Source organism: Spermophilus citellus, assembly GCF_964194105.1.
Source record: "Spermophilus citellus genome assembly, chromosome: 11".
In the NCBI taxonomy this organism is placed as follows: domain Eukaryota; kingdom Metazoa; phylum Chordata; class Mammalia; order Rodentia; family Sciuridae; genus Spermophilus; species Spermophilus citellus.
In genome coordinates this window covers 61,091,373-61,118,412 of record NC_138192.1, presented here as the reverse complement: position 1 = coordinate 61,118,412, position 27,040 = coordinate 61,091,373, and the positions used below count along the sequence as shown (strand labels likewise).

The window sequence follows — 27,040 nt, the reverse complement described above, 5'->3', positions numbered from 1 at the left end:
CCACGAGGAGAATTGGAGAAATCTTGGGTCTTTCAACATGACAATAAACCTCAGGCCTACTTCAGGTTGTCTGGCAAGTGTTTAATTCAAATTATGGTACAATTCCCTTCTTAAATTTTTCCTTCTTAAAGCAGTTCTCATTAGTGCCAAAGGCCAACAAACTTATATTTCTATCACTAGAAAGAGTCCATTTTGCAGATGGAAAGTCAATAATATAATGCCACGTCCTTTCAAACACTGATAAATTTAACCTGTTCTAATTTCTTTCATTAGGGTAACTTAAAAAAAAAAGAAAGAAAGAAAAAGGTGTGTGGGGGGATGTTCTATTAGCTAGGGCTGACTGACATCACAATTTCAAAGGACACCTCCAGATCAAGCACTGTTACCTACTCACTCTAAGTATTCCTCTAAACAAGGTTATGTATTGTGTTAGCTCTTCCTTCTTCCTTGTTCTCCATTATTGGACCAAATCAATTAAAGTTTTGTTGAGGATTTAAAATTATTTTTTAATTTTTTCAGAAACCAAAATAATAATTTCATAGAAATAAAAATTCCACCCCAAATCCTCTTATCTGCTTTTATTCTTCCAAACCAAAAATAACACCATGTAGTCACCTAAAAATAATCTGATTTAGAATTGAGTAATTTGACCTGCCTAAGACTTCCATTCACAAAAGCAGCTAGCACACCCACCTCTCACAGGAAGCCACCAATCTATATTCCTGTATGGGTGGAGATGAGTCCTGTCTGAACAACACACCTCACACTCCACTGCTATCTATCTCATAACTCAAGAATGTTCTAATTCCAAAGGCAGTTTTAACTTACAACATTAAAAATCATATAACATCAACATACAATATGACAATGACTTGTTCATATTGGATATGTATCTATTAATCATACTATCCTGGATTAAGGAATGCTAGTATAGTTGGTAACTATGCTTCTACAGAAAATTCATTTTGGATTATAAATCATGTATAGAAATAAAAGTTGTTAATTATTAAAATTTTATTTTTTCCTCTGATCTCATTCTTCCTAACAAACTCTGAAATTTTAACATGGCCTTTTAATTAAGAGCATTGCAAGGACAATAGTTCTCATTCATACTCTGCTGCCCAAGACTTCTTCTTTCCTACGCCTTCTTTACATAATCATTCTCTTTTTCCCAAATTGTGCAAGACTCTGGTATATGCTGACTAGGGATTTCACTCATCATACAGTAAATCATAGGCAAAACTTTATGTCCTAAGCTGCTTTGAGGGAAAAACCACAATTTAGCAGACACCATTTGTCATAGCCATCACCACTATTTAAGACACTGCTATGAACATTCACATGGTTGCCCATCACACAACAAAGGAGTCACTAACAGCCCTGCCAGCATACTATCTCCAGGATAACTGGGATCCTCTATCCATTGGGTAGAGAAAATAGAGTAATAGCTCTATTTACCTAAACAATGCACTTGCCTACCCCATCTCAACAGCAGCCAGGTGGTCCATTAGATGTGAGTGTTGTGGCTGATTAAACTTAGCTTAGTATCATTGCTTCTGTCTTGTTGATAATGTCACTGTGACCTCACAAAGGATACCACACATCAACATGAACACCTGAGGGATGTTATATATAACACAGTCAATAAAAATGTCTCAAAATCAAAGTTGCTCATTCAGCCAGACAAGTTTGGAGCTAAGTCCTTCCATAAATGTGAGTTCCCTACCCACTTAATTGTATTGTTTCAATTTGATTTTTCTGAGAACAACACTTGCAAAAGGTGATATTTTCATGTATTTTTTTCAATGAGCCACTAACACTAGTGAAAAACTGCATTCACATATTGCCATAATTAGCAATAATGTTGACTATAATCAATAAAGAGTTTCCTTTTTAGATAACTTCATAAAATTACTTATGCTTAAGGGATCATTATTTCTACTCTGATCAAATCCTTCTATAAGATCATCTAGCTAATTATAATAAAGAAACCATGCTTGCAAGTATTTTAAAAACAAAAGCACAGAATCAATCAGTTTGATCTGGCTCTTCTAAGATAACCATTATTTTTATTAGTACTTTGAATGTTACAATGACAATAGCTGCCATTTATTGAATGTGTACTAGATAATTGCTATCAAGCTTTTAAATTTTTGCACATATCAGCTCATTTCACCCTCACTACAACTAATTTGATAGCACTGGGCTGTAGTTCAGTGGTAACATGTATTCCTGGCACATTCAAGATCCTGGGTTGGATCAGTAGCACTGCAAAATAATAATAATAGTAATTTCATAAAAGAGGCAGCTGTGGTTCAGAAGAATGAGGGGGTTTTCCTGAAGTCACTTCATAGTGAGAGAAAACCATGACTGAGTCCAGGCCTCAAATACTGGGTGGTTCTTTCTGCCCTACTTTTGGTCTCATAAAGTAACTCCCCCCAAGTACTACAACCATAATTTGCTGTCACTCCCCCAAAAAAGGCCAAATCTCAATTATCCAAGGTGTATAGACCTTCAGTATTCAGGTTTCTAAAGCAAGGAAGAAACCTATAGAAAAGTATTCATCAGTAACTTTCTGCCAGATAATTAAGAACCTTTAAGAAATTTAAAATAAGATAAACATGAATAATACACTGTGGATAGGAACCCATTTGCATTCCCTTGTAAGGAGAAAAGTGTTCAAAATGATTACAGCATTTCCTTCTAAGTAAAAGCCATGAAGGGAAGTTAGAAAAGAGTGGGGCCAAAAAATTGACATATCTTCACCTTTTGCAATTTAAAGTATAAGAAAACCACAGGGAAAGAATGACCCAAAATTAAAATGAACTTAGTTGTCATAACTCGGTGTCCATATTTTGTAGCCTATTAATTAAAACACATAATACATTGTCTCTGATTTGGCTCTGACTTAGGCACAAACCAGCCCTCTAATTCTTACAAGGAAAACAAAAATCAGCTCAGTTGGCAAAACTTAAACAAAATGCTCCTCCTCTAAATACATTTATTAGTTGCCTCAAGGAGTTCACAATCTATCTGTACAAAGAAATAGCACATCCGGTCTTGTAAGTATATCTTAAAACTACTCTGCTTATGCTGAAAGATATAAATACTCTTGTAGAAAAGAAGTAAGGTGCTATATGATTGTAGTGGAGCAAGTGATGATTCTGACTCAAAGAATTTAAGAAGACTTCAAAAAAGAAAGAATATCTGAGAAGGAGCTTGAAGAAAGCAAAAGGTTTGGAGGAAAATGAGTAGAGAAAGGGCTGCCTAGAGAAAGACTACTTGAGGAGAGGGAGTACTATTGCAGCAATATCGCAGAGGCACAGGGGTCATCCAGTTTGGCTGGAAACGAGGTTTTTGTTTTTCGCTTTTTAATTTTTTTAGTTATAGATGGACATGATATCTTTATTTACTTTTTTATTTATTTTTATGTGATGCTGAGAATCGAACCCAGGGCCTCATACCTATGAGGCAAGGGCTCTACCACTGAGCTACAGCCCCAGCCCTGGAAATGAGGTTTTAAGCAGCATCCCAGAGCACAAAAGAGGACAACTCTACCCATGTTAAGTAGGGTATTTTGATAATAATCTGTTGGCAAGTTGAGGTTGTAGATCAAAGAAGCAAGATGTTTTGTTCCATTTTTTATATTTATAAACAGTGTTCAAGTAGACTTTCATGTTGAAGCTTAAGAAATACCACAATTAGAGAGCAATAAAATAGTCCCTATGGGAGAGGACAAGAGCCTGGTTTAAAGGAATATCTAAAAGTGCAAATGCAAAGATCAAGGATTTGCAGACATCTTTAATGACAGTACCCAAGTTAAGACCATGACAGGACCAGACAAGTGACTACATAAAGAAGTGGGAAGAAACTGAATACGATAAGGGATATGAGCCTAGGTAGCTGAAAATTAGCCCCCATGTTACAATATTAACATCTAGAAAAAGAGACAGGTTTAAGGAAGAAAAGGAGCTCAGTTTGGAATTAAGGAAATTTGAGACGCTGATAGAACGCCTACTCGAAGAAAACAACAAACAGTGGGCTCTGTGGGTTTAATAGTCACAAAAGTAGTCAGTGTGAAAGGTGGGACACAGGAAACTTCTTCCTAGAAACAAAAACTAGATTTGCCACTTCTCAAGATCTGCTGGCCCATGTTTCCTACAGACTACTGTAACTCTTCCAGCTCAACTGAACTCCTTACTGTCCTTTTATTTTTCTCTCTCTCTTTTTTTTTCACTGATACCTTTTAGTTCCTTTTAGTTATACAAGACAGTAGAATCTATTTTGATACATTTATATAAGCATATATCTTGTTCTAATTAGGATCCTAGTCCTGTGGATGTACATGATGGTAAGATTCACTGTGGTATATTCATATGAGTACATAAGAAAGTGCCCTCTGGGGACTTTCATTGTGGACAGAGTGACTTCAACAATGAGACCAATTGCTCTTATCAATTTCATACACATAGTTGCTCCACACATGCCTCCTTCCATTTGGAGACAAGGCTGCTATCTGAGCTCCATCACGTATCTGAAGGACTTTACCACATATTTTAATCTTTTAAAGGCAAGTAATAACCACCAATTGAAAAGTACAGAAGTTCTCAACAACAAGCCACAAGCAAACTGACTGCAGCACATGTCATGGTTCCTGAATTCTGTGAAGAGCCTACTCAAGTTCCTCTTCCCATCTTCCTACACTATATTCTCTCTCCCAGCAGCCTTACTCTTCAGGATGGAAATTTAGCATAAACAAGAATACATGCATATGGATTTATCATTCATCTGTGGAAGAAGTCCTGGGTACCTTCAATTTACAAAACCCTCATATTTGGGCTCTTGTGTAGAAATCAGCATGATCCTTCTGGTCTCCATGATGACTTTTCTGACCTCCATTAATTAAAGAAAACAAATGAGAACTTCTCAATAGTTTGAGTCTTTTGCCAGCCATGAGTAAGCACATTTGTTCCCATCTTATTATAAGTGTGATCAGTGGGAGAGAAAAATAGAGCTTGATGATCATTTTCAGATTAGTAATTCAACCAGCCTTGCAGTCCTTGGGACATGGGTTCCTAGCAAGATATAAAGATGTTCCATGCTTTTCTGATTCCCAACACTGAAAAACCCAGACATATGAGGCATTTCACACATAAAATAAAATCCCAGGATATAACCTAGAGGTACCAATGTGCTACATCACGGTGCCTTTTATAAACTAAGCATATAAGCAGATCCAACGTAGCAACAGTTCCTTATACATCAGTGGCACAGCCATCCTCACCTTGTAAATGGGCATGGAAAATCGCCCCTTCATCTACTTTGAGTCATGCACACTGTCACATCATGAGGGGGGACAAGCCTCATGGTCCACCCACATATAAATCCTATAGAGGAAAGTACATGAAATTACAAAATAAAAGGTACAGGACCCCATTAGAGAAAGTCCTACTCAATAAGTCTATAATCATGAACCCTGACAGCAAGTCCACAGCACAATGGAAGATAACAAAGTGAACTCAAAAACATCTTCCCACCCAGCAGCCCATTTGTAAATGGAAAAGCCAAGATTTCTTAGTAGTTTGAACTAGATATGTTTTAACAAAGCAAACTCTCTATTATTCCAATTAATATGGCGTCAGATGCTTTGTACAATTCTCCTTGAATTAGTATCTCAGGGTTCAGACATATTAAAAAAATACTGATAAAGTGCTCACATAGACCAATAGCAATCAAAACACACCATGAACTAAGCATAGAAGAGGTCCTTCTCTTTCCCCAAAGTTCACCCTACAGCAGAGAAAAGGGTTAGCTCTGCCTGTGTTGCTTCCCACCAGACAGGCACTTTCACCACGTACATCTTACCTAACACTTCCTATAGAAACACACAGAGAGCCCTCCAGCACACTTTTTTTAAAATATATTTTTTAGTTGTAGGTGGACACAATACCTTTATTTTATTTTTATGTATGCTGAGGATAGAACCAAGTGCCTCATGCATGCTAGGGAGTGCTCTACCAATGAGCCACAACCTCAGCCCTCCAGCATGCTTTTGAAAGTTGTCAGACATAGATGAATGAAATAGACGATATTAGAGACATATCAGCCTGTTCTTACGAAACACAAAAGTCCTAGACCATAAACTGAAAATGAATCATCTATTTTTGTTGATCTTTGTTTGGTTACTTTAAACATCTTTAAAAAAAAAAAAAATTTAGGCCAGGAGTTGGTAGGAAATGGATGGAAGAGTTATTCACCAGTGATAACCCCAATGGAAAAAAGTGAATGTGTCAAATCCTGAGAAAACAGCAGACACCTACCTTCAATCACCCTCAGTATAAAGAAAACACACCCTGAGCAGGACATTGAACGACAAACAAAAATGCTTTTCAGAGGTCCCTGAGAAAAGCATTTCACTGACAACAAAAGACAAAGGAAAGAACCAAGGAAAAGTCAGAGGAAAGTTAGAAATATAATGAATCTTCAGATTCTGGATGTACAGACTATTGGTGTATGACTGATCAAGAAGCTAAAAAAACATATTCACAGTGCTGGTACAGTGTCAAACCCTGCCTTTGTCCCCAGGGTTTGACACTGCACCAGCACTGTGAAGAATACATACACAACCAGAAGACCTTCAGGGAAGGGCATATTCCTCTAGTTCCAACTCATTTCCTTAGGGAATCCTGTGGCAGAAGGGCACAACCCAAGCAATGGGAAGCAGGGGAGTGGCAGGGGCTGGGGAACGGGGGTCTTAACAAAAGGAGATAATTTTAATAAAGAAAAAAAAGTGACCAAAATCATAAAACCAAGAGAAAGTGAAAGAAAACAAACCCTTTTTATATCCAAAGTACTTTGGAAAAAAGTTTCTTACTAAGTCTCTCTAGGGCGCCTAAATTTAGGTCAGTTATATCCGTTTAGGAGCGAACCCACAGCTGTGGATGACTGAGAAAGAGGTCAGCCCAGGACCACTCCTCAGCCTCAAAAGAGGGCAGAAGTCTGGGAGCTCGACAGGAGGGTTGGCCAAAAGAAGCTGAGCTGGTTTCAGGCACTCAGAGTTCAAACAGTATAAGTAAAAGGAACAAAAATAAAAGGAGAAAATAAGGTCAATATCCATTTATAGTGAGCTAATCGAAAGTCTCTTTCTGAAGAATTTGTCTCAAACATTATTATAGCTTTTTGATATGCAATTTTTCTTTTAATGTAATACACAATATCACAATCATTAACCAAGCATTTATTTTGAAGTCCTCCAAAATGAAATACACCAAAAAAGAAGGGGCCTTAGAGGAACACACTCACATTCCAATTGTCATTTATTATTTAAGATCCAATATTTTACAAAATATATGCTGTTTCCAAGGCCAAATTATTTACTTACATTTTCTACCAATTCTAAAATATTCTCTGGAATTACAGAGTCATGAATTTGACCCTTTTTCCTTATTTTCATGAGGTTTCCCATAGGATTACAAGAAATCAATGAAGCCCATCTCAGCTAATAATAAATGTATATTCATTAAGTACAAATGATCATACTTCAATTCATAACAGAATGGTTTCTATTGTATTTGCTTTCCATAGAATTACTATAAAAATTATAATGATAGTTCATGTGAGTAAACTTTTTTTTCCATTTCAAATTCATTTTAAAATCAAAATTAATATATCTTTTGTCATTCTAGATAAATTCATGGATTTTTTTTGCTTAAAGCTATAGAATCCTATTTTTAATCGCCATTAAAATATGTTTCTGCCTTCTTTGTTTATCATATATATAATTTAGGGTAACTCCAAGAAGCCTAAAATAAAAATGACCCTTAAAAATAAAAACCAGGGGGCTGGGGATGTGGCTCAAGCGGTAGCGCGCTCGCCTGGCATGCGTGCGGCCCGGGTTCGATCCTCAGCACCACATACCAACAAAGATGTTGTGTCCGCCGAGAACTAAAAAATAAATATTAAAAATTCTCTCTCTCTCTCTCTCTCCCCTCTCTCTCTCTTTAAAAAAAAATAAAAATAAAAAAATAAAAAAAAATAAAAACCAGGAACATTCCATGCTGAAAAACATAAGACAGGTTGAGAACTTAGTCAGACTAATCGCACTAGTCCTGTACTGCTTTTTTCAGTCTTCCTACCTTTTTATTAACCCTACTACTGGGTTAGGAAAACAGATGCCATTCCTATGGCACTTCAAACTCTTTTTCAGATTTTACATGCAAGAAATTATAGAATCAACTTCAATAACATTTTGTGATTTATTTTGTCATAGAAGATACTGCATAGTAAACAATAGGCTACAAAAACTCGGCACAGTGGCGCACGCCTATAATGCCAGTTACTCAGGAGAATGAGAATCCCAAGTTTGAAGCCAGCATTGGCAAGTTTGAGATTAGCCTGGGTAATTTACTAAGACCCTGTCTCAAAAAAAAAAAAAAAAAAAAAAAAAAGAAGGTCAGGGGTTGCAGCTCAGTGGTAAAGCCACCTTGGTTCAATCCCCAGCCCAACCAAAGAAGAAGAAATCTGACCCCTTTACCTTATAAATTTTTGTGGTTTTGAAAAGCTTAGATGATACAGAATTTATTCAGAGAAAGGGGTACCTCAGATAATGAAATTCTAGTTACCTAAATCTTGATCAGATCTTACCTAGATCTTAATCTTTTATAGATTTCAAATATCTTGTTTATTAAACAGCACTATGAATTTTGGAAAGATTAGTTACTAAATATAAACACTTTTCTTTGAAGACAAAAAACTCAAAGAAACTTCAAAATACTGGTCTGAAACCTTCTAAAATAGCTTCAATGTAGAAGGTGTAAGAATTATGTTTCATTTATAATAACTACAAACAAAACTTTGAAACTTTGCCTTTTCTTTTAACCACAAAAGCCAATGTCAATTGACTTTCTGAGTTTTTATTCATTATTTTTTATCACTGATGACTAAGAAAGTTTTGGGAAATATTTATTGACTATAATTGATAAAATTCTGAGTTCATTTTTTAAAAAATATGAGTTTTATGATACTTAATTATAACACATTATTTTCAATTAATTTATGTACTTTGTAAAAAATTACTTATAAGTTTAAATACAGCTCTATTACAAACATTATTGCACAAATAATTAATGTTCAAGTCAAGAACAGTCAAGAAATGTAGCAGAGCACAAGAAGTGTGTTGAGGTGGGGAGACTAGTTTCTGTTTCCTTGAGATTGAGAATATCCCCAGGAAACAAAGCTAACCACATTTTACATCCTGCATTCTTTTTCCCCTGTGGTCTACTGAAATTTACACTTAAATTCATTGCTCTACTAGCTAATATATATATAAATTGTACACACATTATACACTTGCAAAAAAAATTTGAAATGTACAAGGGCCAAAACAATTATGTTTTGTATTATTTTGCTAAATGATTGCATTCCCTAAAAATGTTGGACTCTAGGAAATAAGTATCAGAAAATAGGAGATAGCAATTGAATTAATTCATACAGCAAAAAAATCGCATCAAAAATATATGCAAACAATATAACACTCTCTAAATTCTCCACCCCCCTCACAACCACCCATTACCAATAAGTGAAGAAATATTCTATGTTTGCTTCACCTCTGCAAAAATAATGAACATATTTTTATGACATCTGGCCTGAATCAACTTAATCACAAAATCTTATTCTCCCCTCTTAACCAAACATCCTCTCCAACCCTCTCCTTTTCAAATTTTTCTTTTCTTCTGTAGAAGGCCTGGAAAGCATTCAAGTACTAGTCTATAAACAAGCCCGGGCACTGTGCATGAGATACTATTTACCAAGGTGACACAGCAGGTACAGTCTAAAATTTTCATACCACAAGGGGAAGACAAAAAGTTCTACTCAATATTCTCCCTACAGCTGTCATTGATTTTAAAAGATGAAAAGAACTCTGTGTTCTTTCAGTTCCCAAAATACCAGATTAAAAGATAAAATCACCAGGGGGCATTCTGGAAGGACCCATTAGGAAGACTTCCCTTGTCATTCTTTCTCTTTTCACTAACTTCTTTTGTGACTTCAAGCAAATTATTCAAATTTGCTGATTCTCATTCCAACCATAAATGAGGTACCTTAATATCTTAACATTTAATGATTTTATGATTTTTCTTCACTCATTCTGTGTGTTGGGAGGTGAGGATCCCCATGCATAAAAGGTAGTGTTATTAAGGTTTGGGTCTTAATGTCCCTCAAGACCTATGTGCTAAAGGCTTCATCAGCTTCCTTGGTGCTACTGGGAGATGATAGAACCTTTAGGAGGTAGGGCCTAGTCGAAGGAAGTTTGATCCCTGGTCTTGTGCCCTGAAAAGAAATATTAGGTCCCCATACCTTTCCTGTACCACTCCCCCCGGCCCCTCTCTTTCTCTTTCACTTCTTGGCAGCTATGAGAATAGTTCTCCTGTCATGAACTTCAACCATGATATACTTCCTCATTACTGGCAAGTGGCCATACACTGAAACCACAAGCCAAAATAAATCTTTCCTCCTTTAAGTTGATTTTCTCAGGTATTTTGTCACAGTGACAAAAAGCTAACTAACACAGGTGGCATTGTCTTACTGTCCTCTTTATTTAGCACTGTTACATATTAAGGCTTACATTCATTCTTTCATTCAATAATTATTTTCTGACCATCTATCACATGCCAGGCAATGAACATACAACTGAGAACAAACACAGAACTCCTGTCTTCCAAGAGGTTATATTTGAGTGGAGCTTGGTTTTGATGAAAAAAAAAAATCCTAAAGTATTTTGCACTAAAGTATTTTAAAAAATGCACATCCCACCACTTTCCCACTTTTTCTTCTTGAATAAAAAATATTAACCCTAAATTTAATTACTGATGACCTAAGAATCATCCATACTACATGCTATGGTAGGGTGATACCCTCAGGAACAGTTTAAAAGAAAACACTATTAACCCCTTCATTATGCAGCCCCAACTCAGACTGCTCTCATCTGAATTTTTCCTCTACCTGCTCTATGAGATTTCTTCACTGTGGTTTAAAAAAGAGAGAGAGAAACAAATTATCTAAAACTGTACTTCAAATATAAATAAATATCCCCAAATAATGCAAAAGGAGCTACTATCTGCATTTGGATTTTCAACATTCTGACTCTAACTATTCAGGGGACTTTCTCCCCTTTCTTGCTTGTGTTGGAAGCTAGAGGAATTTACCAGATTAACTTATGGGTTTTGCTATACATGCTATGGGCAAAACAAATTATCCATGACTCTTAGAAATATTAGAAATTTCAAACCAGATACATGTGCCCATCTAGGCATTAAAAAGCAAATTCATATTTCAAATTCTGCCTCATCTATATAAACCCACATGATCTTAGGCAAAAAATGTAGCAAGACTATCTGCTTCTGTTCTAGAAATAATTAGAACATTTTCCCCATGCTTTCTAGGACTTAAAGAAAATTTTTAAAATACATGAATTTAAAAAAATCTATCTGCCACTCCTAAAAAAACACAATTCCTTATTGGAAGTTACCTTATAGAAAACACACCTATCATGAGCAATAAAATGATTTAAAAAATTATATCTTGTTGGAAATTAACCAAAGCACAAGTTCCATCACATACTGAGGAAAGCATCACTGAAGAACCTTCCCAAGGAAAGAAGCTGGAAGGAGGAATGCTGATTTTGGGGGCATGCATTCACCTAGGAGAAATGGATAACTGCTGTATCCCCTGCCCAGCTCCAGGGACTGAGGAATCGAATCCTCTGTTCTCATGGATTGGGGAAGACAACAATTAAAAGTTAATATCTTCAAAAAAGACAAGTACAGTGAAAAAATAATATAAATAACAAGTGAGAGAGTAACTGGGAGCTGAGGAAACTGCTTCACATAAAATGTTCACAGGAAAATGTAATTAGAAAGGAGAGAGCAGCACACAGGCCTCTGACAGAAGGGTCTCCTGAGAGGCAACAGGCACACAAAGATACCTGGCATGCACATGTTGGGCCTCTTGGGAAACTGAAAGGCCACCATGACTGCAACAGAGTAAATGACGTGGGCAGTATGTTCCAGCCAAAGTCAGAAAGCCAGACAGGTGCCAAATTACATATGAACTTCTCCCAGCAAGGTTTTTATTCTGACAGGATAGAGATAAGAAGTCAATGGAAAGTTTTAATCATCCAATGATCCAAAGGAATTCATGAGAGAGCGTAGGGGGAAAGGAAGAGAGAAGGAGGGAGGGAGGGAGGAAGGAAGGAATAAGAAAACAAAGAGGGAGAAAGTGGATGGGTCAGGGAGAAAGAGGGAGGGAAAGAAAGAAGGAAACACTTCAGCTGCATTGTAGAGGACAGCTTTTAGAATAACAACTAAAAGCAGTTGATTTTTCCTTAAGGACACTGTTAGCCATCTTCATGAGTAAACAAACGTATGAAAAAAAAAAAAAAGGAGAGATAAAGAGTGAACAAATTAGATGAGAAAATAGTAAAAAAGACAAACCACAATCAAAAACAGGATCTACAGTAGGAAAACATACACTTCAGAGGTAATCTTGAACATACATACCTACTCAACTCAGATACTTGAAAGATGGTTCCATTTCATTCAGACTGACAAGCCAGGAACAAGGAAGTGTCAACTGAAAGAGGTTCTCAAATACCAACAGGCAAAGTGATTTCTATTTCCTCTTGGGCGGGGGCTGTATACAGGTGACTCTCCACACACATACACATACACATTCAACATAACCTGAACTGATTTTAAACCCATTTTGGAAAAGAATCCTGAGTCACAATTCAACAGGCAAAGGCACCTAGGACATTTCCCACCAGCACCAAGCTAGGAAGCTAAGGATAGGAGTGAAACGGGTTGACCCAGCTGAGTAGAGAATTAGTGGGCAAGAGAGACTGCATATGATTAGTTATTTCTATTTATGGGTTTGAATCTTAAGGAGAATGCCCGGTCTATCCCCATTTTATTTCATAATTTTCCCCCTGTTGGAGACTGAAGAGCAAGAGTCAATTGCCTGAGTGTTGGCATCACACTGGAAACTAAAGGGCCGTGCATTTCAATTCCAGCTCAAGAAACACTCTGGCAGAGCAGATGCAATTCACCAGACCCCAACGGGCTAGGTTCGCACTGTTGTCAGTCAAATCACACAGCTGATGGAAATCAGCAGAGCACATTAGCAATTTATACTCAACAGCCTCTCCTCAATGAGAAATTTCAAGATAATGTTAAGGGAAACTCAAAGTTAATCCAAAATATTTTGCTCATAGCTTGAGCCCTTGGGCTTACCATGAGGCAGTTAGCAGGCAAGTGACACAAAAACTGGCATTTCTAATAAGACTCCAGTCAAAACTCCAGGTTCCAATATTCACGTGGCCACCTTCAAGCCTGACCTGACCCAGTGCACTTCTGCCGACTCCCTTGGCCATTAGTTTGGCAGCTGCTGGCAACATGATTTGTTTATCAGACTATGTTCTGAGGCAGCTGAGTACTCTGCAGAGATTACTACCACCAGAGATGTCACCCTACTTTATGACAGTCTCAGCTTCAACAAAGCCTCCTAGCTGACTTCTCTGGACTTTAGCTTCCTCACATGAAAGGTCAAGATCATCTGTACAACCTTTCTTTGTGGCACTGCTGGACACCATAGCCCTGGCCTTCTGTTTTCTGGGGCCTCCTCCTGTTTTCCCACCCAAACTAGATAGTAAGTTCATTCACCATGCCAAAAAGACTGCCCTCGGCATATCCCTATCCCATTCTGATTGAAATATTATTTAATAATATCCACATATTTCTAAAACTTTTTTCACTTATTATAATAAAGTGAAAAAAGTTTTAGAAATATGTGGATATTATAAAATAAGTTAGAAATTCTAAAAATATATTTATTGCTTAGGAATTAATTCTTTATGAGTAGGGATGGGATAATTGGCAAATGAAGAGAACAAAAGTAGATAAAACGGTACCTGTGTGTGTGTATGTGTGTGTTTCTGTTTAAAGTACACGTGCATATCCACACAAACACACATGTGAAAACTACAAGGATATAACCCTCAAAATGTTTAAAATTTCATCTTTGAAAAGTAGGGTTGTAAGTAATTTTTATTTTTCTCCTTATTGCATCATATTCTAGATTTCTAAAATGAACATGTATTATTCTTATAATAAGGAAAAACTATATATGCATATATGAGAGAAAAGTAGGGAAAAAAGTAAGAACTCTAAAGAGCAGCATGCAGATGGATAGCTGACATTTGACTAAATCTCATATCTTCTGACCATTACTTGAGTGATTTTTCTGTTGCACAACTTTTCTTGTCTTTAATGAATAAAAGACCCACAAAGAAAAAGAAAAAAAGATATGTTGCCTTTGCAATTTATTAGGAATCTTGGAGCAAGAACTAGAAAATGTCACAGAATTATCTGCCTTATTCTGAAGAACAGTCTCCACCCTTAGAATGAATCTGCCTTGAGTATCAGACACAACAACCATTTAAACCTGAGTTAAACTGCACCTCAACTAGCCCTACATTTTTAGATATTGTACATTACGTCCTCTGGGAGATTTAACGTTTATCACAACAAATCAAATCACTGCAAATCTCATCAAACTTCCTGGATGTGGTTATTCTCCAACATTCAACTATGTAACAGAATCTCTTCTATCAGCAACACTCCCAAGGGGACCCTGCACTGAGCCAGGCCCTAAAAGAAGCCCACAGATACACAGAGAAAGGAGATCATACCTCCAAAAGGGGCCTACCTTCCTTCTCCCCTCTCAGTGACAATGCAATACTCATTTGCAGGACACAGCCACTCCTCTAGGTACAGTCAGCATGCTGCCAGTCAGTCACAGGCGCTGTCCTGACATATTTGAATGATATCACTGTCATGTTCAGGAGAACATTCACTGTTTGTGCATCAGATACCAACATCCCTAGGCTGACCTGCAACTTAGCCACTTATGAATTATGTGACTATGAGCTTTGGTTTCATCATCTATACAATCTCATCAATGTCAAAAGTTAAACAGAATTTAAGAGAATGTAAATGCAGTGTAAATGCACCTGCCATCACAGACTCCCATTGCTAAGATTACTGAGCACCTACAATGAGCTCTAAATCTGGCAAATAGTCTACATTTGCAGTGCAGAATTGGCCATCATGGAAGACAGTAGTTAAACATGGAAGACAGCAGTTAGAGCAGGGAACAAAAACAGCCCAGTCTCAGAGAGCAACAAACCTGCTTTGGCCTCTGTCTGCACTTGCTGGACTACAAGTGCACTTAATGCTCCCAGGATGTGGGTAACAGGCCTCTTGGGCATTTTTTAGCATCTCTCTCCAAAACAAACATTCTCTCAAACAGAACAGATACCCTTATTTGTGGAGTGTTCTACTAAAATAAATCCCTATAAAGTCCAGTATGTAATGCAGATCTGGGCCATGGGTTACCTCTTACAGAGGTCAGAGGGAGGTATTCAACTTTCACTTTGGGTCAGGCTCCTATCACGTGGAGTCCAGTGTTTATATCTTTACTGCTCGTCGTTCAGTTAGTTGGCGGATTTTTAAAAATTCCCTGTAACAAGCCTGACCAAAGGTTTGTGGCCTGAGTTCACCCAAGTTTCTGGGACAACTGTGTCCCACAAGAGTGGTTTTTCATACTCTATTCCAAATGATATCTCTTGGTATTTATTTTTAGCTCACAGAAGCTGGAGTGTTGCTGATTCTATCACAAATTCTGTATACCACCTCCCTTAGAAAAAATATTAATATAAAATCAAAATGCCACAAAAGTAGTCAACTATTTTATATGTGTGTGTGTGTGTGTGTGTGTGTGTGTGTGTGTATATATATATATATATATATATATATATATATATATAAAGAAATCAAGTGATTTTTTTTTCAAGAATGTGCCCCTTCGAGAGTGATGCACTGATCTTGGGATATAAAAACGTACACCACAGCTTTGGTTAACTTTTAGCACAAACCTGGGAATAAAGGTCAATGACTTCATCTTAAAGTGCCAAAAACGGGTCTTGCTTGGTCACTTATTCAGAGCATGACAACCACAGGCCAGTCATGTACTGTGTCCTCCAAGCCACTATCACCTGTGTCACGTGATCCCCTACATTCCTCAGACTCCTCAGCCACCTGATGTCCACCCTTGCCCTCCCTCCCCTTCCCACCAATCTCCAACCATCTGCAACAAGTGAGTCATTCCTGCCCTCGTTTCCAGTTTGCCCATCCTATCTTACTAAATTCATATTGTTGATATCTCTTTTATATTCTTTAGTTCTTTATTACATGGAATTACTTACCATGGGATCAAGGAAACCGACATTTGGGGAAAAAAAGAAAAAAAAAAAAAAAAAAAAAAAAACAAGAACTGAACTTTTAACCAAAATATCACCAATCCCTGCTGTCCACACCAACCCTTCAAATTGTAAGTGGGCACTGGCAAAAATCCCTGTCAATTATATTTCAATACACTAGAAAACCACATTTGTTTGATATTTGTATTTCTTTGGATATATCACTGAAAAAGTTACCAATGATTAAAACATCATAAAGCAGTGACAAGAATGAACAAAATTCCTCAAGCAATAAAAGTCACTCAGTAGGGGCTGGGGATGTGGCTCAAGCGGTAGCGTGCTCGCCTGGCGTGCGTGCGTGCGACCCGGGTTCGATCCTCAGCACCACATACCAACAAAGATGTTGTGTCCGCCGAGAACTAAAAAATAAATATTAAAAATTCTCTCTCTCTCTCTCTCTCTCTCTCTCTCTCTCTCTCTCTCTCTCCCCCCCCCCCTCTCTCTCACTCTCTCTAAAAAAGAAAAAAAAAAGAAAAAAAAGTCACTCAGTAAAAGAACACAAGTTGGCATTCCATCCTAATTAAGGACAGCCACATGGACACCAAGTATTTCCTGAATTTAGCCTCTACCTCATCAGGACATTTAACCTTTATTGTTAAAAAAGGAAGTTGAAAAATGACATACAAAATACACTTTAGATTGCACAAAAGGCAATATGTAAATGCAAATATGTACTGCATTTTCATCCGTTTTACAAAATTTATTAAGCAACTACTATGTTAAATCTGTAAATGAATAATTAATGGTTTCTGCCCTGAAGGAACTCATAGTTTAGAAAAGGAGATTCTAAAATACATAAAAATGATTAATTAAGGTCTGGGCAAGGTGTTCAGGAGGTAATTATCCCTGAAGGGAAAAGGAGGTAGAAACATCATCAGGACAGGTGTGTAGAGAAAGCAGTATTTAATTCTGATAGTGAAGATCCACGAGGTCCAAATTGCCTCTGAGCAAAAAAGCAATGATATGAGTGAATACAGCATTTTCAAGAACAAGGGGTGTGGTATGTGGGATGACTAAAGCTCAACATGATAAAGGCAGTCATAAATAAGTGAGGAGGAGATGAGAAAAAAAGAGTAGGGTGGGGTAATTGCTGCATATCTCATATGATCCACATGAGAATTCAAAGCAATTTGGACTTTGACCAGTAGGCAACAGATTGCCAAGAGAAATTTGCACACCTATTTGTTGGCCACAGATTAGTGATGAGGACAGTTACAGTTGATGTGTATGTTCTACTAATCCTCACAATATTCCTAGTAGGACTGGATAGAATCATGTTTGAATTGATGCTCCATTCTCTACAGCAGTGCTGTGAGATTAACTCAAGGGGAATGAATCTGAGAGCAAGAAAACAAGGAGACTAGATGACATCCAGATGCAAACTCTCAAGGGTCCTAGACAATGCTAATGACAATGGAATAGAGAACACTTCGAATGCCATTTGGAGGGAGGATTGCTAAAATACCTGCCCTGAAAGCAGCAGTCCTTTGCTAATGCCAACCAGAAGGCCACTCCCCAAGGGGTTACCCACTCTCCTGGCTGAGAAAAGGCCCTAGGTGCTACTAGCCACACAAGAACAGTCCCCCAACGAGCCCTTTATCCTACAATTGGCCCAATCTTCTGGACCTGGAACTAGGACATACAAAATACACTTTAGATTGCACAGAAGGTACTCTGAGACAGCTTTTGCTCGTCTTGGCCATGTCACCCAGAGTTGCCTGCCACGTGGTCCCCACTCAGACCCTCTTAAGACATCACCTGGTCTAACCCAGCTTCCTCAACAATCCTCTTTACATGGGTCCACCGGAAGCCCAACCCATTTCTCACCTGCCTACCCTTCCATTCTTCCCTTTCACTCCCTCAAACTCAAAATCTATGCCTAGTAAATTCAATTACCTTGTCTCAATGTTCTTTTTGACAGGATGAGAAAGGTAAGAGCCTGAATTTTGAAAGCTGAACCCTTATAACACTGTTTGCTCACCATCCCTTCAAGGAAATGGTATTTTTATTCTCACTTTTAAGTCTAAAGTCAGTGTAAATAAAGATTCTGTACCAACAACTAAAATATCAAATTATCTGAGCCGGTTCATAACTAGCCTTTTTCTCATACCTTCCTATGATCAAATGATTAAAAAGTTAATGCCTAGCTTTGCAAAAGGCTCCAAGGCTCTGCTCCTGTGATTTCCCCTTTCATTGAGTTGTGAAATACTTTTAGTAACAACTCTGTTCCTATCTCCAAAATCCCCCAACCTGCAGGTAGATTAAGTTTCTCTCCAGTTCACTTTTCAATTTTTTCCTCTAACATCTTTCAAAAATCTTACCCATTTTGACATTCATGCCATTAGACTTTACTACCCATTACCCTTTCTTGCTGTCATATACCCATCTGCTAGGTGTTCCCTCATTCACTATGACATTAACACCTGGCTATTCCCCTTTCCAGTTTCATCTTTGTCTTCATTCTATTTTCTGTATTTACAGGGAGACTCCAATTCCTCAACCTCTTCAGCTCTGATGAACTATTCCTGAATCTATCTCAGTCACCTACTGTCATTATCATAACCTCTGATTTGGGCATGATTGTTTGCACCAGCTTGAGATTTCAGCTTCAAGAACTCCATGCTGTGAATGTCACCTTCTCTTTTTTCAACTCAACTACTCTACTCTGGTATTTCCATTCCAACATCTTGGATTATCTGGTTCTTCAATCTATTCACTACTATTTGTTTCTCGCTCTCAGTCACTCCCTCTCTGACAAGTTAGGTAAAGATCCAAAATTGTAATCTCTCTCTTTATATCTTTAATGCTTTTCCTGCTCTCTTCCTGGTTCTCTCTTACCTGGAAGATCCCCAAACTGGTTAAACCAACTATCTGCCTTTTCCACATCCTCAACCAAACATCTGAAAATAATACCTGGAGAAAAACAGACAACCACAACTGGTCTCAAGTTAAACTCCTGGCTGCAATTCTTTAATGGGAAATACCTATTGACCAGCAATCCTGTTACATTTCACATCCTTCTTCCCAAACCTGTTTCACCCTCCCACATTTCAACATTACCCTAATTCACCAGGAAAACAGAAGAAATCAGGTAAAGCCTCCAACTTCCCACCAGTCAAACTACATCCTATTACTCCTGTACCCATTCTCTCTGCAGTCCTTTCTATATTAAAAATAAACATTCCTGGGCTGGAATTGTAGCTCATTGGTAGAGTGCTTGCCTAGCACATGTGAAGCACTGGGTTTGACCCTCAGCATCACATAAAAACAAATAAATTTTATGTCTATCTACAACTAAAAACATACATACATACATACATACATACACACATAAAAATGTTCCTGTTCATAATAAAGACTTACCCCTCCATTTGTGCCCTGAATCTCCTCTCTTTCTGGCTCTTTATGAATTTTACTCCTACAAGTATCCATCACTCTCTCCTGTTTCTCTTGTCTACTTAATCATTCTGTCAGCCTAGAAATTCATTCTAAAACCCTAGGTTCCTAACACTCCCTTGACCAATATCCCCACCAAGAATTATTCAATTTCTCTGCTTTCCTTCACAATGAAACTTCTTGAAAGAGTTTTAAATATTGTCTCCACTTCCACAACTTAATCCAATAAGCTTCTGTCCCAGTCTGTCCACTAAGAACTATATGTCACATTGCCCAAATCACAAATGACCTCATTTCACCAAATGCTATCTGCATCACTGACACAGTAGAACCATCTCCTTTTTAAAACATTCTGAACCATTGGCTTCAGAGACATCACACTCTCCTGCTTTCTTTCCTACTCCCTGGTCACTGCTCCTTCTCCTATATATAATATTTGTTCAAAAGGTCCCCTTCTCAATACATTCTCTATAGAAACTCCCTCCAGTATCAAATTCAAGCTACATGAAAATAACTTCTAACTGTGTAACCTCAGCTAAAATCCCTCTCCCAATCTCCTAACTGAATTCATCCAGTTGTATGACATCTTCAGAAAATTGTCTAATAAGTACCTGAAACTTATTATTGCCAAAAAAACACATTTCTTTCATTAAGTCTGCTTCTCTCCCAATTCTCCATTTTCCAGTAATCGACTCAGTTGCTCAAGTAGCAAATAAAAACCTTTATTTTGAGTCTTCTTTCCTCCCTCCAAATTATTATTTATTTATTGAGGGGTAACCAAGGATTGAAACCAGGGGTGCTCAACCACTGAGCCATATTCCCCAGTCCTTTTTTATTTTTTTTTATTTTGAGACAGGATGTTACTAAGTTGCTTAGGGCCTACCTCACTAAGTTGCTAAGGCTGGCTTTGAACTTCTAATTCTCCTGCCTCACCTCCTGAACTGCTGAGATTACAAGCATGTACCACGACACCTGGCCCTCTGAATTATTAATCTCAGTGAGAACAATCACATAACTCTATCTAAAAAAAAAATCCTAAATCTATACACTTCTTTCCATTTTTAATATAATGCCTGCCCACACAATGATTACTATCAGTTGAGCAAGTAAAATAGCCCTCAACTGAAGTTCTGCCTCTAATCTTTTACTCCCACCTCCCATAATCCTGTATGTTTTTAGCAGCCAGAGAAATCTGTAATAGCATGTATTCTCAATAGAAGCAATGCCACTAACAGTGGTTCTTGGAAGATAAAAATTATCATATAGTATAATTACTTCTCGTCCTGTATAGTTCAACTCTACACCACAACAACAAAAACCTTCATATCTTAGTATTTAAGGAATACTATAATATTAAGGAAAAATCACTTCAAGCTTTTAATTAATTTTAATTATAATTTTCCTCTCAGAGGGTAATAATAAAAAGTTTAAGAGACACTATTTTATAGCAAAACCACATCATTTCATTCACCTTCATATGATCCTCCAAAGGCTTCTATCACCCAAAAACAAAATCCAAACATCCTACCTTGGATTACAAAGCCTTACAAAACCTTGTCCTTGCTTACTTTTTAAAGTTTTCTTGGACACTGTATCAAATTCAATAATGGCACCCAAAATATATCCACATCCTTATCCCCAGAACCTGTTAGTCTTATTTTATTTAAACAAAAACAAAAAGACTTTGCAAACATGATTACATCAGGATATTGAGAGAGATTATATTTCATTACTAAGTGAGCCTTGTATGCAATAAGTTGATATCTTTTAAGAGGGAGGTAGATGGTGATTTGAAAAACAGGAGAGAAATTTTGACCATAGCGGTGAAAAATGAAGTAATGCTACAAGCCAGTGAGGATCAGAAGTCACCACCAAAGCTAGAAGAGGTGAGGGATTCTGCCCTAGAGCCTCAGAAGAGAGCTCAGTAGCACTTAAGATTGGGAACAGTGAAGTGGCTTCAGATTTCTGGTCTCCTGAAACATGAGAAAATAAATTTCTGTTCATTTAAACAACAAAGTTTGTGGTAATTTTCAACAGCAACCACAGGAAACTTAATAGATCTCAATCTACCACCAAGTTTAAAGTTTATTTTCCTCAAACTCATATGTCTCCCATGTCTCTCTTTTATTTAATCACCAATAACTTCTTTTCCTTCCAGTAGAATCAAAACTCTTTAACAAGAACAGTTGTTCTTTTGTAAACCACTAGTCTTAATTTGTGGGGAAATGACCAGTATATATTAGGTAATTAATAAACAACAAATTAATGGATGATGTAGAAGGTGAGAGAAAAGGCTATTTTGCTCTTCAAGGAGAAGAGAAACCGCATGGAGAGTAAGGAGGGAAAAATCATAATGTCCTGTCAAGACTGTGGGACAGCCAAGTGAAAATGTCCACTGACTCTGAGCTCAGGAATCTCTAAGTCTGGTTGGGGATGCAGATTTGGGAAATCACCAGAATCAGGAATATAGAGAGACTTGGTGCAGAATCATCAACTGAGAGAAAAACAGAGAACTAAGGACAGAGTCTGGGGACTTCAGTACCCAGGGAAAGAACTTGCAAAGATCCATGAGAAGCACAGATTAATTTTAAGATTGTGCATTAAGAAAGTGGGCATGCTTCTCACCTTCAACTAGCTGGATACAATCGAAAACAGAGCCCTAAGGATTATCTAAATCACAAAATAGAAGGATCCAGGCTACCCCAATCTTAAGACAAGAAAAGCCATACACCAACCCAAACTATGGCATAAACAAGAAATAAATTTTCATTTAAGCTTGTATCTATTTTCAGTTCTTTCTGTTTAAAAAAGTTTAGTATGCCTTAACCACTAACAGTCATCTTCTGATAAATGCACAGGTAGAGAAGAAGACTCAAAGAAAATGATCCAAGTTTGGAAAAAGTGTGGCAAGAAATGGAAAAAAACTCCTGTGTAAACACAAGTAAAAAAACTGCCTCATGGGTAAAGATGAACATGAATTTGTATGTACCCATAATCTGCATGATTTTTTTTTATTTTCCCAGAAGCCTTCACAAACCCAGGAGTGGAAAAAGAAGATTGATACCAAGTTGCAGATTGTTTCCATGCCCATTAAGATTGAGAAGCTTTTACTAATGTCAAGGGCTTCCAGAACTCAAATCAAAAGGAGTATTATTTTAGGCAAGCATGCCATGTTGTACATTCAACTGTTTCAAAAATTTCAGCATCATCCATGGTGATGTATTAGGAAGTGTTTAAATGTTAAATTGTTCAATGAGTTGAGCAATAGAATCCGAAGTAGCAAAAATCAGGAAATACATAATAGTCATGGGAATAGAATTATCATTTCATTTTGTTATTTCTTTTTTTTTTTAAAGAGAGAGTGAGAGAGGAGAGAGAGAGAGAGAGAGAGAGAGAGAGAGAGAGAGAGAATTTTCAATATTTATTTTTTAGTTCTCAGCGGACACAACATCTTTGTTGGTATGTGGTGCTGAGGATCGAACCCGGGCCGCACGCATGCCAGGCGAGCTCGCTACCGCTTGAGCCACATCCCCCGCCCCATCATTTTGTTATTTCTTTACACAGGTTTCATGAAGTTTCTATCATAACACCAAATAGCTATGTGTCTTTGAGTGAGGCACTTAATTTCTCTGGACCACCATTTGCTCCTTGACATGACAGGGCTCATCCATGATAAATAAAATAATGTATAATAATGAAATAATGCAAAGCGCTCAGTACAATGCCCAGAAAATGGCAATTGGTCCATAGGTACTTATAATTTTTTATCATTATTAATAAAAGGAGACTATTAGGTTAAATCTCCAAAATTCCTTCTATTTTAAAGTTTTATGAATCTGTTTTTTTTTTTTCAGGTAAGTATCCCAGCTGGTTAATGATGAGCTAGGATGCGAAATGGGTTAATACTAGTAAACCTAATTTTTAAAAAAAAACAAAAATATACTTGCTATGATTGGTCCTGTGAACATAAAGAGGCAGATGTAAGGAACACAGCATTCTTTGGGTGTGTATGCCACATCTAGAAAGGCTGAGAAAGGAACCTCAACTTCCAGGAAGGAAGAGGAAAGTCAGACCAAAGTCCAGAGGGGAATAGACGCCATTGGCCAAGATGAGCTTCCTCTTAGGAAGGACCAGAATAGAACAATCCTTGTTTTTTATGGACTTTAAATTCATTTTGTCCAACCATCTCATTTTATAGAATAGGAAACTAGAAGGTACAAAGACACTAGAGTCATACTGAAGTGCCTATAATGTGACTTCGGGAAGGCTTAAGAAGTGAATGCTGTTCCCCAAAGTCTCCTTCAACCTGGCATTTGCAAATGGTCCCCAAAGTTTTGCTTCCTTAGAATTCAGAGATCTTTGTATGAGTAGGTCGATAACGTAATTCATCAATCATCTTATTATAAATTAATCATACAAATCCTTTCTGAACAGATTGGATTAGTTGGAAGGTGGAGAGAAGGGGAGAAATTGGCAAGAGCAGTGAGCCCTAAAAACCCCCGACAGAAATGGACACCAAGTAGGTTTCTCTACCTTTCTTCTGGAATTGTTTTTATAACACTGGTTCACCTGCAGTGATTTCCTTTCCTCTTCCTAATACCCTTTAAACATTGAAACTGCTAAACACATAGGGAGAAAATGAAGACCAAAAAAGAAATAGACCTTAGAGGCCCAGTTTAACTGATTATCTTCAAATACATCTGTTCCATGTTATCTGCAGGACAATCACAACCAATCCACGCCTATCACTAATTTCTTGAAAAATTAAGGAATTTTTAAATTAGCATAGAATCACCTATTTACTAGATATATCTCATGCTCAAGGAGCTTGGGTTAGGCAGCCTATGCTCTGCAGGATCTTCCACAGAAAGGAAATGTTTCATGTTTTCAAGTAATTACAGTACAAAGGAGTATACAGACTTCAGAGTGGCACCAAAAAGAGTACTTGAAGAGTTTAGGGAGTGTACAAAACAATTCTGACCCCAGCTGGGAGGAAAACTCTCAAGAAATTAGAAGCTAGGGATAAGGCCTTCAAAAGACAAAATAAAAGAAAGAGCATTAGCATAGGGTAGCTATAAAAATAAAGTAGATTTAGGGAAGTTCAATTAATCCTATTTGGCTGGATGCTAGAGAAGATAAGGGTAGAACCCTGGGGCATAGAGAAGTCCTTGAATTCCAAACAAATACTTGGAACTAGATTTCACAGGGTGGAATGGCCCCCAGAAGGGTGCAGCACAGAGGGATATGATCAAAGCAGCTTTGACATTAACACAATGAAACAAAACATCCTTTCTTTCTTCAGGTTAAATAAAAGGGAAACAACTTTGGTGAAGCTAGGACTCTGAAGTGTATTGTTTTAATCAATTTTGAAATACATTTATAAGCTTGTTGTGTTATATTGAAGTTATATAATGGCATAAAATCATGACCAATTTTTTTTCCAAACTGGTCACCTCGACCATAAATATGTTTCTTATAATATGTACAAAAACATCTAAAGTTTTCTCCTGGTCTTAGTAGCCACCAGCAGATAGATAATTAAACTCTCTTAGCAAGTCACTCTGCCATCACCAAGCCATTCTCCTTGATTCCATCTGATATTAGCAGCTTCTAAAAACCTCATTTTCATAAAATGATTTCTGTGTTATGGTTTCTAGAGTTTGCTTTCCCTCCATATTAAAATTTTTTTATAAAAAATATATATGCGGCTGCATCAATGATTATAGCGGCACAATTCACAATAGCTAGACTGTGGAACCAACCTAGATGCCCTTCAATTGATGAATGGATAAAAAAAATGTGGCATCTATACACAATGGAGTATTATGCAGCACTAAGAAATGACAAAATCATAGAATTTGCGGGGAAATGGATGGCATTAGAGCAGATTATGCTAAGCGAAGCTAGCCAAGCCCTAAAAAACAAATGCCAAATGTCTGCTTTGATATAAAGAGAAAAACTAAGAACAGAACAGGAAGAAAGAGCATGAGGAAAAGACTACAGTAAACAAAGACGAATGGGGGGAGAGAAACGGAGAGAGAAGGGAAAGCATATGGAAATGGTAGGAGACCTTCAAGGATACATAAAATTATAAGAGGTTATGAGGGGCAAGGGGGAGGGAAAAAAAAAGGGAGAGAATTGAACAACAGCAGGGGAGGTAGAGAGGGAAGATGGGAGGGGAGGGGAGGGGAGGGGGGATAGTAGGGGATAGGAAAGGTAGCAGAATACAACAGTCACTAATATGGCATTATGTAAAAATGCGAATATGTAACAGATGTGATTCTGCAATCTGTATTTGGGGTGAAAATGGGAGTTCAAAGCACAATTTGAGTCTAATGTATGAAAGATGATATATCATGAACTATGTAATGCGATAAATAATCAATAAAAAAAAAATTAAAAAAAAATATATATGCATAATCAAATATGAAACTCTACAAAATCCATATTGCTATTTGAAGAACATAATGCTTGAAAAATCTAAATTAAATGGTCATTGTTCAAAAAGTATCTACATTGCAACGGTATTTCACTATTGAAAAGTTTTTACTTTTTACAGTACATGATTTCATTTTTCCTGAATAATTTAAAAGATGCTCCCAAATTGTATTAATACATATATATATATTTTTTTTTCAAAAAACCTACACCTACATTTACAACACGTTCGACACAAAATGTGTGGATTTTCCAAACCAAAGAATTCTCCAGTTCTCTGAGGACACCAACTTAGTACCCTGTGATTTAATTCAATTTTGAAATCAACTGCTCAAGTGAAGGCAGAACACCCGGTTAAGGACTCACACCCACAAAACTGCCTCCCCCTACCCCCAATTTCAGACAGCCATCACAACTGACTTAAGTCCCCAGGTTATCCTTGGTTCCAACTTGACCATAAATTTTGTGAACTTTCTCAGGTTCACAAAACTGCTATAACAGCTCACAAAACTCAGGAAAATACTTACCTTTACAGCTTATTATAAAGGATAGTATAAGGATAGAAAGAAGCAGCCAGATGTTACGCCGCGTAAGCACAGGAGCAAAGGTGTGGTGATTCGTGCCTACTGTGGACAGCACTCCCAGGTATTCACAAACTTGCAAGCTTTCCACACCACATAACCTTGGATTTTAAATATGTAGATGTAATTAAACAACTGGCCATTAGCGATTGGCTCAGTCTACCCAGAAGTCAAGGGTAGGGCTGGAATTTCAACTCCCTAATCACATCACTGGTGGCTAGAGGAACCAGGCCCCACCCAGAAGCAAACCAGG

The 27,040-nt window shown here is 37.4% G+C and overlaps 1 protein-coding gene across 7 annotated transcripts in view; it reads right to left on the bottom strand.

Annotated features, from left to right (window-relative positions):
* GPD2 (glycerol-3-phosphate dehydrogenase 2) overlaps nucleotides 1-27,040 on the bottom strand; it is a 164,342-nt gene that overhangs the window by 105,606 nt on the left and 31,696 nt on the right. The window lies entirely within an intron of this gene.